Raw genomic sequence first — 13577 nt, 5'->3', positions numbered from 1 at the left:
CTTATCGAGAGACTCGAATAAATGATAACGTGCCTGAGTTTTCTTGTTGTCTCTCCAGGCTCATTCGTTGTAAACAAGCACATTTCATGCGCTTTACGCTTAGTACTACAGGTTTCACTGGTAAGTACTTTTGACCAAAATGGGTCTGGAGATAAATTTTTCACGCAATAAATCGCAACTTGGCCGCTAGGATAAATTAATGGTCTGCGTACTTAGAATGTGACCATAATTTATAACCTTGGCTACAAGGTTTAATCATTGTTATACCTTAAATGTTTCAACTGTCCCTCAAATTATCTGTTTATTTCCTCTTGTCTTTCCTTTACAAATTCAGTAGGCCTGGAGTAAAACTATTGAACATACTCTTTACTTTTTTACTTACAGCTCCATTAGGTTGATATTGTTACTGAATATGTCTTTTGGCAAGTCCTCCACCTGGTTGTTGTACAAGTACCTTTCAGCAAAAGACGACAGTTAGTGTTTGCAAGAAGTATTCAGCTGCTTTATCAATCTAAACGCAATATCATTGTCATCAATATTTTGACCACCAAGAAGTTTCTTTGGGTAAGCACTGAACAAATCCATTTCTAAATCTTGCTCTTCGTTTGCTGATGCCTATAGCAAAATTCATCCGTGATTTCTTCAATTACATCCTTCCTAGGAGGAACCCCGATAAACTTAATTGACTCCCTTTTTACCATTTGCCACTAATTTGTGGTAGAACTGCTAAGGAAAAGGCTAATTTCCCATGGTCACGGCAGAATAAAAGAGACGCAAATAGTGTGTAATTTTACAACATTAGAACAGCAGCCATCTTAAGATCGATAAGGAACAATCGTAACTGAAGTTTAAGTTGTCTCCAGCATTAGTACCATTATTGCAAACACAGAACTTTGGCTCACGAAGGATCTTGCTTGAAGGGTGAATAATCTTTAGGGACGCATGAAACAGCTCTATAAAAATCCAAAGAACATTTCTGGACTCAAACCGAGTACTTCCACTTTGTTCTAAAGCATTTTCGTATTTTTTCTAATGGTCGTATTGAGACTTGGTTCATAATCCACCGACAGTTCGTAAGCGTAAAGCTGTGAACTCTTATAGTTGATTATTTGATAGCGGTACACATAGAATGTTCTTTAATTTTTTTTTCTTTCCCTGACGTTGCATTTTGTCTTTTCTTGCCTTATGAAATCCCATCAAATCGAACATTGGTCGCATTTCAATGACAGTAAGCTGGTGAATATTCTGAGCGTTAAGGATACCTAGCAAAGGCCCATTTTTATAAAAAAAGAAAAAAATATAAAATCTTAGTGTCAAATAAATGATACAACCACAGCTATGAAAACAGTGGTAGTGATAACAATGTTATTTATAATAGCAGTTTTGATATTAATTTCGATTACAATCATAATTTATTCTTATCGAAGTCGCTCATTCTGCCGGTAAATATTAGGGATGTTAAGGTTCCGTGTTCAATGTCGAGAACTCTTAGCTCATTATATCGTTGTATGATAAATCTGCCCCGTTTACAAATCTTGGCATTGTCTAACGTACAGACTTGTCCGCATACACTCGTGGATACGTGGAAGGAATATCGTCGACTGGCCAGCCATATTGTAGTTTGACAGCGTTACAGAACTCCTGTTCAATCAAATTGGAGCCCTTTTCTCGGAGAGGAAGTAGTGTCAGCCACACCATTGACCCTTTTTCAGCTGCCGGGTCAAGCACCAGCTTAATCTTTGGTGGTGCCCTTACCTTGGTGTCTTTGAGTTTTCCTGGTCTTTTGCGACTGATTACGTTGTGTGCCGACTACTAAGAGACTCATCTGGTAGCTGTTGTGTTAAAGATGTTTGAGATGCTTAACGAGGTGCGTTGTTACTTTGACTGTTCCCGCCTTGGATTTGCAAGGTACAGGCGCCTCCCAGGCAAATACGAGCTCTGGATGTCCGTATCTAACTGATTACGTTTCGTTATCCAAGTAATAAGTCCTAGAGATATTATATTCTCCAGTGGCTCTAGTAGATCCTGGTACTTGAGCAGTGTTGCCAGAAAGTAAGTACACCGATGTTTAAGCCGAACATGGTAACGGCATGGCATTCCTGTGGCTGTGTCTAAACGAACTTTGCCAATTAACCTACCTCACTGACCCAATCAGGCACCTTCTCATTGACGAATTCCTCTTGATACTCTCGTAAGCCTATCGCTGTGCTCCGTTGTGCCTTCCATTCTATACTGTTATGTTGATGTCCGTTTCTTTAAATACTTTCTTCCCACTTTCTGTCTTGTCCGCTTTTGCGATAATCCATCACTTCGTTTTGTTTGGGAGGGAGCCAAAATCTGGACCCAGGGTACTCTGCATGCCTTACTATCTCATTTCTGTAGTATAACCAGTCCCACCAGCATCATTGGGGAACCGGCACTACTTTTCTGTGGACGCCACCTGTAAACACGTGATCATAGGCTGGACGTTAAGAACAAAAAATGCCATAGCGACCGGAGCTCTATGTGTGATCCCTTCTGCTCAGTGACAGGTTCTTTTTGCCGCTAGTGATAAGTTAATAATTGTCTCACGTCTTAGCCACGAACGTACCTATAACGTCTACTTTTGTGTTGTTTGTTTTTTTTTTTCGGTTTTTGTCATCGGTCCTTTGAGCATCACCACACGCATACAAAAGCCGAGTTAGTATCCCTTTCAAGTAATTTTCCCTTTGATTTCGAGTGGCCTTGTCAACCTCTTGATGTTGTTTGACTCTTGACCCTTGGCTCAAACGGGACTGATTTGTGGGTTCCTTTGTAATTTTGTTTTTGGTTACATTTTGTCGTTATGGGCAAAATCCAAAAGAACATGTCTCTTTTATGTTCAGAATGAGGCCTAGGAACACATCTACTAAGAAACTAAGATTGATTTCGACCCTACCTTTCTCTTCTTTAGAGGCAAAGCAGAAGCCCTTGATATCCTGCTTTATCGGGTAAACCAGGATATCGAGGGCTTCTGACCCGATACATGTGATAAACGTCGCTGCTAGATAGTCTTCCAGCTTCGAGTGTAAATGGAGGGTAAATTCCATGTTTGACGTCAATTTTTGCAATTGTTTTCTAAATCTCCGCAAAGATTTAGCCTCGGAAGAACTCGCACAGAGAAGTGAAGATTTGCTGCGGTGTTTGTGGCTGGAAAATGATGCACTGCTGCTGCTACCTGCTTGCGACGTCATATTTGTCGAGGTTTGATGGTCTGTTTCCATGAAGACCAGCTCTGGGATGCTACGTGTCTTGGAGTTTATCTTAAGAACTGACCATAGGCGTCCAGGATTAGCTTTGAAGTCAATGTTCACAGTCTCAAAGAATTTTTCTGTACTCTTCTTGAGCATATGCTTGATCTTAGCCCATAAGCTACGAAATTTCTCCCTCAGCTTGACGGATGGATGCGACTTGAGTTTCCTACGTACAGACTCCTTTTTCTTGATCAGGTCGAGAATTGCACTTGACAGCCAAGGAACAGGGCAACGACCTTTCGGACGTTTTGTAGGAATATTGCCTTTTACAGCAGCGAAAAAAAGGTATTTCCAAGCTATAGATATCCGGCAGGTATGTACTGTGATTTAATACTAATCTTTATGAAAAAAAATTAATAAAATAAAACAATATGTGGCTAGAAATTGAATCCGTTTTTTAAATAACTACACCTAAAAAATCGATCAAAAGTTGATGAAATCTAAAATTTGACAGTCGAATTCCTGCTCTCCGTTGTCTGAACGTCAAAATCAGCATTTTTTGCATCGCAGGGCGCTCTTCGCGTTAGTCTTGAACCCCTCGAGCAGATGAAGGCGCATTTTGTGAGGAAAAAAGATGTTTTTTCCCTACTTTGCATATTGGTCTCTCTTCGTTAAAACTATCATTTTCGCGAGACGACTGTGTTATATGAAGTCAAGCATTCTTAGCCCATTCCGCCGGTTGTGGTTAATATTAGGGGTGTAAATGTTCTTTGTTCAATGTCGAGAACTGTCATTGAGAACTGTCGCTTCTTCTCATTCTCGTGCATACGATAGATATTTTTTGGCTCTAGGCTCTTACAGGACATGGTATTCGGTTGGAAAAGCCTAACATCAAAGAATGCCGATCGTTGGTGTTCGCAGAATCCATGTGCAAGAATTACCAGCCTTGTGATTTGTTAGCTTCTCTGTTCAGTTGTTCTGTGCTGATGTCTTGAGGGACGGATTCGTCTTCAACATCGTTGCATACCGCACTTAAGAGTTCAGGGTCCAGGTCTCAGCTCATTATGTAGTTGTGCGAAATCATGGCGTGGTCTATATAAAGACATAAAGACTTCCCCGCATGCACACGTGGACATGTGGAGGGAATACCATCGACTGGCCAGTCATATTGTAGTTTGACAGCATTACGGAACTCCCGTTTAATCTGAAGTGCTTGAATGGATTAATATATCCTATTATAAGTCCGATTTCATTACGGTAGATAATCACCGCACAATTAGTAACTAAGTCTCTCTTTCATAGAAGATGAATCAGAAGCTTCGCCTTTTTGTATCGGTCGATTCCAGATCTTTTTAGGCCGATATATCAAACAATTGATATATCCCCTGGTTATCCCTTCTTGATTTCCTTTTAAGATGCTATGGTCTTTTAAGACTGATATATCAAACAATTGAAAATTTTTTCACTTTGTCGACCAAGTCTAGTTATTGCAATGCTTTAACTGATACAAGTATCCCAGACGTTCCCTGGTTATCCCTTCCTGATTTCCTTTTAAGATAACATGAGGATAAAAATTAGGGAGAATTTTCTGTTAACTTTTTTCTTACACCTCTATTAGGTCGATATTGTTAATGAATATGCCATTCGGCAAGTCCTCCAAATGGTTGTTTTTCAAGTTCAACAAATGGGTCAAGTAAGTACTTTCAAGTGGCTAGAAATGTTTTTGTAAGAACCAAGGCCACTGAAACAGCAATGAATTTATATTTTCGGGCGAATCTGTCAACTCTATGAACAAATTTCGCTCATCTTTCGCGGATATCTTTTAACATATTCATCCATGAACCATCGGTGAATCCCCCTAATCAGCTAAAAGGATATCAATGTCGTCATGAATTACTAATATACTGTTCGTACTTTCCTGAATAGCTTTTTCTTAGTTTCGACATTTTGTGACAGGCCTAGGACCGCCGGGTGGTGATACATGTAGCAGCGGTTCTTGTCATCAATTCTTATAAGTTTTCTAAGTTCTTTTGTCGAAAGTTATTGACTTTGACCAACTAATGATAATCTTTGTCCGCACTCTAAGATAACTTACATCTAAGTTTTCGTCTTTTCCCCTCAGGCCATATAGAATATTTGCGAAAAGAATGACCTATTGACAATTGCAAGTTAAGCACCATACATGTCATGAGCGAGTATTTGAGTTTAATACCACAAAGATGTATGAATGGGCAGGTTAACGAGTACCTGTTCCTGTTTCGATTGCACAAAGTCTAAAGATCGACGCTTTGCAATGTCGATTCACTGGATGACATTTTATAAAAGTTTTTCTTTGTTTCAATATGTTGTCTTTTCAACCAGACTGGCCACTTTTTGTCCGAAGATACTTATCACGGAAAACTTTTTAAGTTCGAAATTTAGGAGTGTGGAGATTGAGATGGTGGCTTTTCAAGAAAATTAGGATGGGGCTAGGGAACATTTTGAAATTGCTGTAAAATAGCTGCTCAGTTCTGATGATATTCTCGCTAAGGTGAGACCCGTTCTTTAATTAAATAAGGCAGGCTCCAAACTTACAAGTCATACAGCTGGATGTTGTTATTGAAAATATCCGATGGCAATCTCTCCAACTGGTTGTTTCCCAAAAACCTACCAAAATAAATTCAAAGTGTTATAAACATTGTTTACGTGAACAAAGTTCGGTAAATTTCTATGCTCAAAAATGTTTTTCATTTGCGCTAAGAAAGAAATTCACTCCTTGTTTGCCACAGCTGAGTCATGTCACCGAAAACAACCCTGGTTCTTCACTCTACAGAAAATTTTTTCTTGTAAACACTTTGATTGGTTCATTTCATGTCTGTTTTGACTTTTCATTTTCGGTGCCTCTGTCTGATCAAAATCATGAACGTTTACTGTAAAAAAGTCAGCGTGCTCTGATCTGCTGGTATCTTGTCCAGTGCAAGATGGATTTTAGGTATTCTTTACAAAAGAAGAGAGAGTTCTAACTTACAGGGTGGACAGCTTGGTATTATTGTTGAATATGCCTGATGGTAATTCCTTCAACGGGTTGTTCATTATTTCCCTGCCAAGAAGTGATAGAGGGTGGTGTTCATCATGACGTATTCGATAATTATGTTACATTGAAGGGTATATCCGGTAGTGCTATATTCTCTTACATGCTTTGTTGTGGGGGCTCAAACAAACCTTTAGAATCCTTTATTCTCTATCAGCTATGAATTTAACCTATTTTGTGCTTAACCAGAACTGCAAGTGAGCATGTCCCATTTTCTCCCTAAGGATTTTTACTTTTGGAGAATGTGCCTTGATCATTTAGATTGGGGAGCTCTGTATAAACTAAGAGCCTAAAGGAGGGAGGGTATTGAGTAAATATCAGGGAAGGAGGGGCGGGGGGGAAGTTTTTCATTTTCTTGTGAGAAAGCTAATCCCAGAAATGTGTTACCTCTCCTGAGATCAGTGACACCAAAGCATCACCAGGGATGGAGTCGAGGTAACTGGAAGTTTCGCCCTCTGTAATTTCGCTCCACCCCGAATGAAAAAGATTTTATCATGTGGTTTCATTGCACGGGTGAGAGTGGTCCTGCGAAGGATTGTATTCGGAACCAATTTCCAACGTTTCGATAAGTCCGGTGGAGGTCATCTTAAAGGTCGATTGAAGAATTGTTGTCAGTCGGCAACAGTCCTTCTCAAGACTACCCTAACCCGGATGATCAGACTACAAGATCACACGTCAGCCAGGGTCACCGACATAGTGAGTAAAATAATGAATTCAGGTACATTTAAGGCTTTCATCTAAAGGTTGGAGGGAGCTAGTCATGATTTTTGGGAGCTAGAAAGGCTTGGTATTGTAACCGTAGATTACTCGGAGAGGATTTTTTTTTCACTACTACTCACATTCCTATCAAGAATCATTGCGAACGTGTTTAATACGGATTTCGTTGTTCACTTTCAGATCGATAAAAATGAGTCTGGGCTTACAGCCATTCCAGCTGGGTATGATTACTGAAGATTTCTTGGGGCAAGTCTCTCAGCTTGTTGTTGTTTAAATACCTATCAAGATTATGTTAGAAACGTGTAAAGTACATGCTGAATACAATCGTTACGATAGGAATGACATCTGAGCGTTTAATCTCTTCACTGTCAAAACTATAAGGAAATGTATAAAGAAAGCAACTCGTAAATAACTAATAAGTCATTGAGTCAATACTTCCATGGAACCGTAATGTAAAGAACTTTACTGACTTTTACTACACTTGGAAGTTAAAGGAAGATTAACGCTGAACAGAACATGGTTATGTTGACGAGCAAGCATCGTCTGACCTTATCTTAAACCATAGGTTACCCACGCCAGCCTATTGACCCATCACTGCCAGATCTTGTGCCACTTTCTGCAGATTAGGGTTTCTAAAAGTAAAGATACACCTCTTGGATGGAACGATGGCACATCGCCGGAAACTTCATCAATAGTTTCCGTAGTTTTGTAGTTTTGTTGTATCTATCTATTTTTGACCCCTGGCTATAGAGTTAAATGTCTTGCCCCAAAACACGACACAACGATCTTCCAGGGCTTAAACTCGGACCTGTCAGTTTGGAGTCAAAAATCCACACCAGTGAGACACTGACCTTTGCAATGCTAAGAGCAGCATTAGCAATTGCCTCATGTAGTGCTTCTAATAATTGGCGTTTTTTACTTCCTTTGGTATGAAGTAATTATTTTGTAGTTCAAATTTCGCTGATCGACGAATTTAATCCTTATCCGTAGTCTTCATATAAATAATGTTGTGTATATTTCAGACTTCAAAATAGTTTCATTGATTTCTGGTCAATTATTGCACTAGTAAAGGTGAAAAAGTAGTGTAAACTAAGTTCGTCGCAACGTCGGCAGACAAACTAAACTAGACTGAAAAGTTAATGTTTTTCACTTTTATTTCAGTGACGTAATATAAAACGTTTTCAGCTTTGTGTGCTGCATTCTTTGTTTCAAACTGAGTGTTATAACTTAAGTACGGTTTATATTCCTCGTCAGCGTGGCTTGAAAACTTATTGCATTCTTTGGTAACCGAAATAAAGCAAATCCCTCATTTTCCATTCTGTTGATATACCAGACACCGTGAGTAAGATTCGCAAGGTTTAGGACATTCTCATTACTAGTTTTAAGTGAGGATCAATTGAGTAAATCCCACTTTTAAGCCTTATTCTTGAGCCAATCTCCCTTAAATTTATTCTTAGATCACACCCTTTCTTGTAGATTCTAGGGTGTAATTGTTGTCGAGTTAAGTATTATTTCTGTTATGTATAAGTCTTTGTTTTTGTATTAGTGACGCTTCGATATCATATGTCAGACCTCGTGCGTTGTCGTTTGCGGTAGTTTAGACAAGAGAGCTTATTGCGAGTGTTTCTGTGTTCATTGCGACTCATTCAGGCGTTACAGAGAGGACAATCGGTAAGCGACCGTATTATTGTATTGATTTCCTTGTTTTCTTTTCCTGTTACCGAGTGTTGTATTGTTAGCTGTGTTTGCGCTCGTGTAATTGATATGTATTCGTGTCATAAAATAGTTATTTTAGTTTCAGTCCTTTAGTATCGCTTAGACTAGGTTTTTTAATTGTATTTTAGTTTGACGGTTTTGGACATCAAGTCACAATTAGTACGAATAAACTACGTTTGGAATTATAGTTGGTCTTTGGTGTCTCGAATCAGTATTTCGCTCGATGTCCTCGCATTAAATCCTGTGTATCCTTGGGACATTCCGACGTTGTTTCGACGCCTGGAGCTATACTAGGAAGATATGGCCAATCCTGTGTGGGGCACAGTAAAAACTCCCACGACTCGACTATCCGTCATAGTCCATCATATATTATCTTGAGGTTATCCTTATTGCTTTGAATTCTTCAATAGCATAAGAGGAATTAATTTGGGAATAAGGCCTTAAGGGGTGAAGTAGATCTATGATAGCATGAGAGGGATTACTATGAAAATAGGGCTTTTTGTGGGGGAGAAGTCCTCTAGATCAATTTTTTCTTGGTATTTGCAACTGTTTAATGGTACTCACAATTTTGACATGGCTGGTGGAAATTTCCATGGAAATGAATCAAGGTTTTTTCCACTACAATTCACACTAATGATAGTTTGGAGGAGGACGTTACATTCGCACAGGTTTGGGCACTCTAAAATGTGGTAAAAAAATTGTAAAGATGATTGGCAGTTAAAATTCATCATCAAAGGCTTCAAATTTGAAAGAGTTGGGTCAGTTGTATTAGCAGCGAAGAATATTCTAATTGGATAGAACATAAGGGTAAAATCACAGTTAGCAAAAATCAGTCGAACACTTCAGAGTTACGATATAAAAATTACCCATAAAAATAGATAGATAGATAGATAGATAGTTTATTATCAAGAACCTTGCAGCCACAGGCTGAATTACGTTTGATTTACAATAAAATATATACTACAAAAAATACATGGCTAAGAAGAACTAATTAAAAAGACAAAAATATATAATTAAGAGGAAAACAATATCACATCATTGCTTTATGGACATAGTGATGGATAAAACTATTTCGAGTACGAATGGTGTGGAGGCGCCGTGTAGTAAAAGAGTGCTGACTCCTTAAATTGACTTCGCACTCATTCTTGGGAGGTAGTAAGCTATAGAGCTTGTGCGAGGGATTAGACAGGATGGAATTAAAAAGCTTATCACATAAGAACTCGCGGCGGTTGTGTAAGGAAACTAGACCAGTCAAAAGAAGCGCCTCATTGTACGAACAATCTGGATAGATAATACGTAAAGCTCGCCTTTGACATCTCTCAAGATCTACTGAAAGGTATTGCGGGAGGCTATGATGATAAACAGGGCATGCATATTCAGTGACAGGCCTAATACAAGTCAAATAGAAGAGCAAAAGTTCCTCCGACTTGACTTGTGCACGCTTAAGCTGACGCAAAAAATACAGGCGCTTGTTTACTTTCTTTACAACTTCGGATACGTGATTATTCCACGTAAGATCGCAAGATATCTGCAAACCTAAGATCTTTGCTTGCTCTACACACTCTAAGTCCTGATCATTAACCTTAATTGGATCAAAGTTCTTTCTAGAGTGACTGAATGTTATGCGCAGTTCCTTGCACTTGGTTTCATTTAATTGGAACTTGTCAGCAGAAGCTTGCGTCGCGAGTTCGTCAACCGCTTGTTGGACTTTGCTGACCTCAGACTTCATGACTGTTTCAGAAATAGTGGAGTCATCGACATATTTCCACATGTCTGTACCCGGGATGATGAGGTCGTTTATCATAATAGTAAATAACCAGGGGCCAAGTTTTGTGCCCTGTGGGACCCCTGATGGGATGGCCCCCCCACTCCGAGTAACAGTCCTGACTAAGTTTAACACGCTGTCGGCGACAGGACAGAAAGTCCACTATCCAGTTAATTATTCCGCTTGGAAGATCGTATGAAATGAGCTTCTGAACTAGGATCTGATGGTCAATAAGGTCAAACGCCTTGCGGAAGTCAAAGAGGATGGTTCTGACAGTTGCACCGTTCCCATCCGTAGCACTAAGCCATGAGTGAACCATGCTTATTAGTGCTTGTGTCGTACTGGAACCTGGCACAGTCCCAAACTGCCGTACATCCACTTTCGCCAAAACAACAGGCTTGAGGCTTGAAACGAGGATGGTTGAAAAACTGATCATAAATCGAAGATGAAAACTGGATCGGAAAGACAAACTTCAGGTACGCCCTATGCAGGCGCCAGAATCGAGAAACTGTGGCGTAGTAACTTCAATTGAAATAGAAATAAGTGTAAGCGTAAATGTGAGAATTTTCTTTGGTTCTAATTATTTACGCTGTCTCCTCCACCAGATAACTATCATATCAATAATTAAAATTCAAACCTAGGAACAGCATAACAAATTAGATTTAAAGAATATAGAAAGACTACTTTTTAAGGGTTAAATAAGATCTAACCACCAAAGTAGTTTAACCGTTTTTTTTTGGGGGGGGGGCGGGGGGTGGTTTGAGTTTTGAGCAAAATATAAAACGTTTTCAGCTTTGTGTGCTGCATTCTTTGTTTCAAAATAAAAAAAGCACAGGTTTAGACAATCCAATTATGCAAGGTACTGATATACTTCAACAAAACAATAATACCTCACCTTCAATTCTAAGGTTGATGTCCCTTCTTAATACCTCTCCATCTCTTCTTACCTCGCAGGTGTAATTCATGTTGCTTTCTGAAGTTACTTTAAGCTGAAATGTTATGCTGGTACTGTTTTGAACAGTGACGCCATCTTTTCTCCATACGATGTAGGGAGCCGGTGCACCTTTCACCGGGCACCACAGTTTGGAGGTTCTGTTCAAAAATACATACTGCGTCTTTGGGGTTTGATCCATCGTAGGATTGACTACATTAGATTTCAAAGAAAAAAGAAAGTAATTGTTGGAATTATTTTGGTGCAGGTATACAGAACAACGAAACCTTAGACACAGTTGATGGGAGGATAACCCATTCTGCATGCACATCAAAAAATATCATTCTAATCCTGATACAATTCAATGTTCAGGCTAAAGAAACATAGGAATTCTATTTGTATCCTTCGCCTTCATCTGTCTCCGTCTGTCTGTTTGTGTCTCGGATCTAAGGATATGGTAGACACTCGAGTGTTAACTTTTTGAATTATTTTTTCATGTCAAACTAAACATTATTATTTTCACTATAATTTGCAAGGCACATTTTGAGGAAATATTGAAACACGCACACGTTATTTACAAAAACGTATTTTCGAACTGAATTCTTTAGCCGCCAAAGAGTGAATAGCTAATTACAACATGTCAACATCATTGACTTCCGAAGGTGTGCGGCAAATCATGTTTTTGCTGAGAGTCTCCTGAGACTCTGCGAGACGCTCCTATGTTTCTATTGGGGGTTGGCATTTCAAGTTTTTCAGAATTATAACAATTGTAACTTTGACATGTGGTCACCCAAAGGCGTTAATTATTGAGAAAACCTTAGAAGCACAACACAACCTACGTCGTTTGCACGCGAATGCGCATTTTTTTGTAGAGTTAATAGGAAATGTGAACTTTACTTACTGCCTTCAAATTTGGTCTAAAGACGTCAACCTACAAGGCTATTTGAGGGAATTGCGTTTTTCAAAATGGCTTCCCCGTAATGGCCCCCAACATGATGCAAATGTTGTAATGTTGTAATGTTGTAATGTCAAATTGATGCATAGCAACTCGTCAATAAAAATCGTCCGTGCGCAGTTTCTGTGGCATCATCTCTAAATGTGACAGTAAACGATATTTTCACGTTCATGGCACCAGAATCAGTCTAGTGACATTCATTTTAGATTTCATCACCAAAAGTGGTACCAAAACCAAGAAGAGAAAAAATAGACAAGCATTGTTGCATTAGTTGTTTCAGAATTGATTTTCCGAAAATAAAAACGGTAATTTTCACAAACAAACCAAGCAAATAGTTTAATTTTCAATCATACACCAATAAAATATAACAAGTTTTCAATCAAGTAAAAGATTGAATAAAATGAAAGGAATGACAAACAAAAAATTAAATGCATATTGTCAGTATTCAACTAGAACACTTTACATCTTCACATTGAAGCATATGGGTGGGGGTGGGGTGGGGGTGGGGGTGGGGTGTGGGTGGTGGACTAAAAAACTAAGTTTAAATTGAAATTGAAAAGTTTTTCCCATGTCAGGCTCCGTTTTAAGCTTCTTACTACTGTCCATTACTGAGAATATGAGTATTAAGTCTGCATACCAGGTGGTTTAACTGAGGCTGTAATCAAGATAATTTGTTTCTGTTTATCAATGGCATACTGAATTTTAAAACTTGACCCGCTGTTGACATGTAAAAATGCTATCCTATTTTTGATACAGAATTGATTGAAACCTTCGGTATGCAATTATTAAACAAAAGAAAATCAATTCAAATACAGTCTTATCCTATACAATTTAACACCACTTACACCAACAATACATTGAAGATTAAACCCAAGTAATTACTGCTCTTAAAACTGGGTAGAATATCAGGACAAACAGCAGCCTCACGTTTGTACTGGCTACTGCAATTCTAATTGAACTTAGAAAAACAGTTCTGAAAACAACAGCTATTTGATAACCCAATGTTTAACGACTTAAATTTGTCTTAAATAGTGTGAGTACATTTTAATTTCAAGCAGATCAACAGCAATCTCAATACATTGCATTATTAACTTGAATCCTTACTGCACATTCCCTTGAAAATGAACTTATCGTCTCAACCATATATTGTAATTATTTGGGAGGTGTAGCGGAGTAGGCTTGAAAGTCATTTTTAAAGCTAATTGGTATTC

General features: G+C 38.7%; 1 long non-coding RNA gene across 1 annotated transcript; it reads right to left on the bottom strand.

The window, feature by feature from the left end:
• Positions 1 to 6222: 6222 nt before the first annotated feature.
• Positions 6223 to 9391, bottom strand: LOC149053578 (uncharacterized). Its single transcript, XR_016185552.1, has 3 exons — positions 9280 to 9391; positions 7206 to 7277; positions 6223 to 6291 (listed from the first exon to the last, which is right to left on the bottom strand). It is a non-coding gene; the product is annotated as an uncharacterized LOC149053578 (long non-coding RNA).
• Positions 9392 to 13577: the final 4186 nt, after the last annotated feature.

This window comes from Pocillopora damicornis, chromosome 1, assembly GCF_964200805.1.
Source record: "Pocillopora damicornis chromosome 1, jaPocDami1.2, whole genome shotgun sequence".
Classification (NCBI taxonomy): domain Eukaryota; kingdom Metazoa; phylum Cnidaria; class Anthozoa; order Scleractinia; family Pocilloporidae; genus Pocillopora; species Pocillopora damicornis.
Note: the sequence above shows the minus strand (reverse complement) of the source record. Positions and strands in the feature narration are given on the sequence as shown.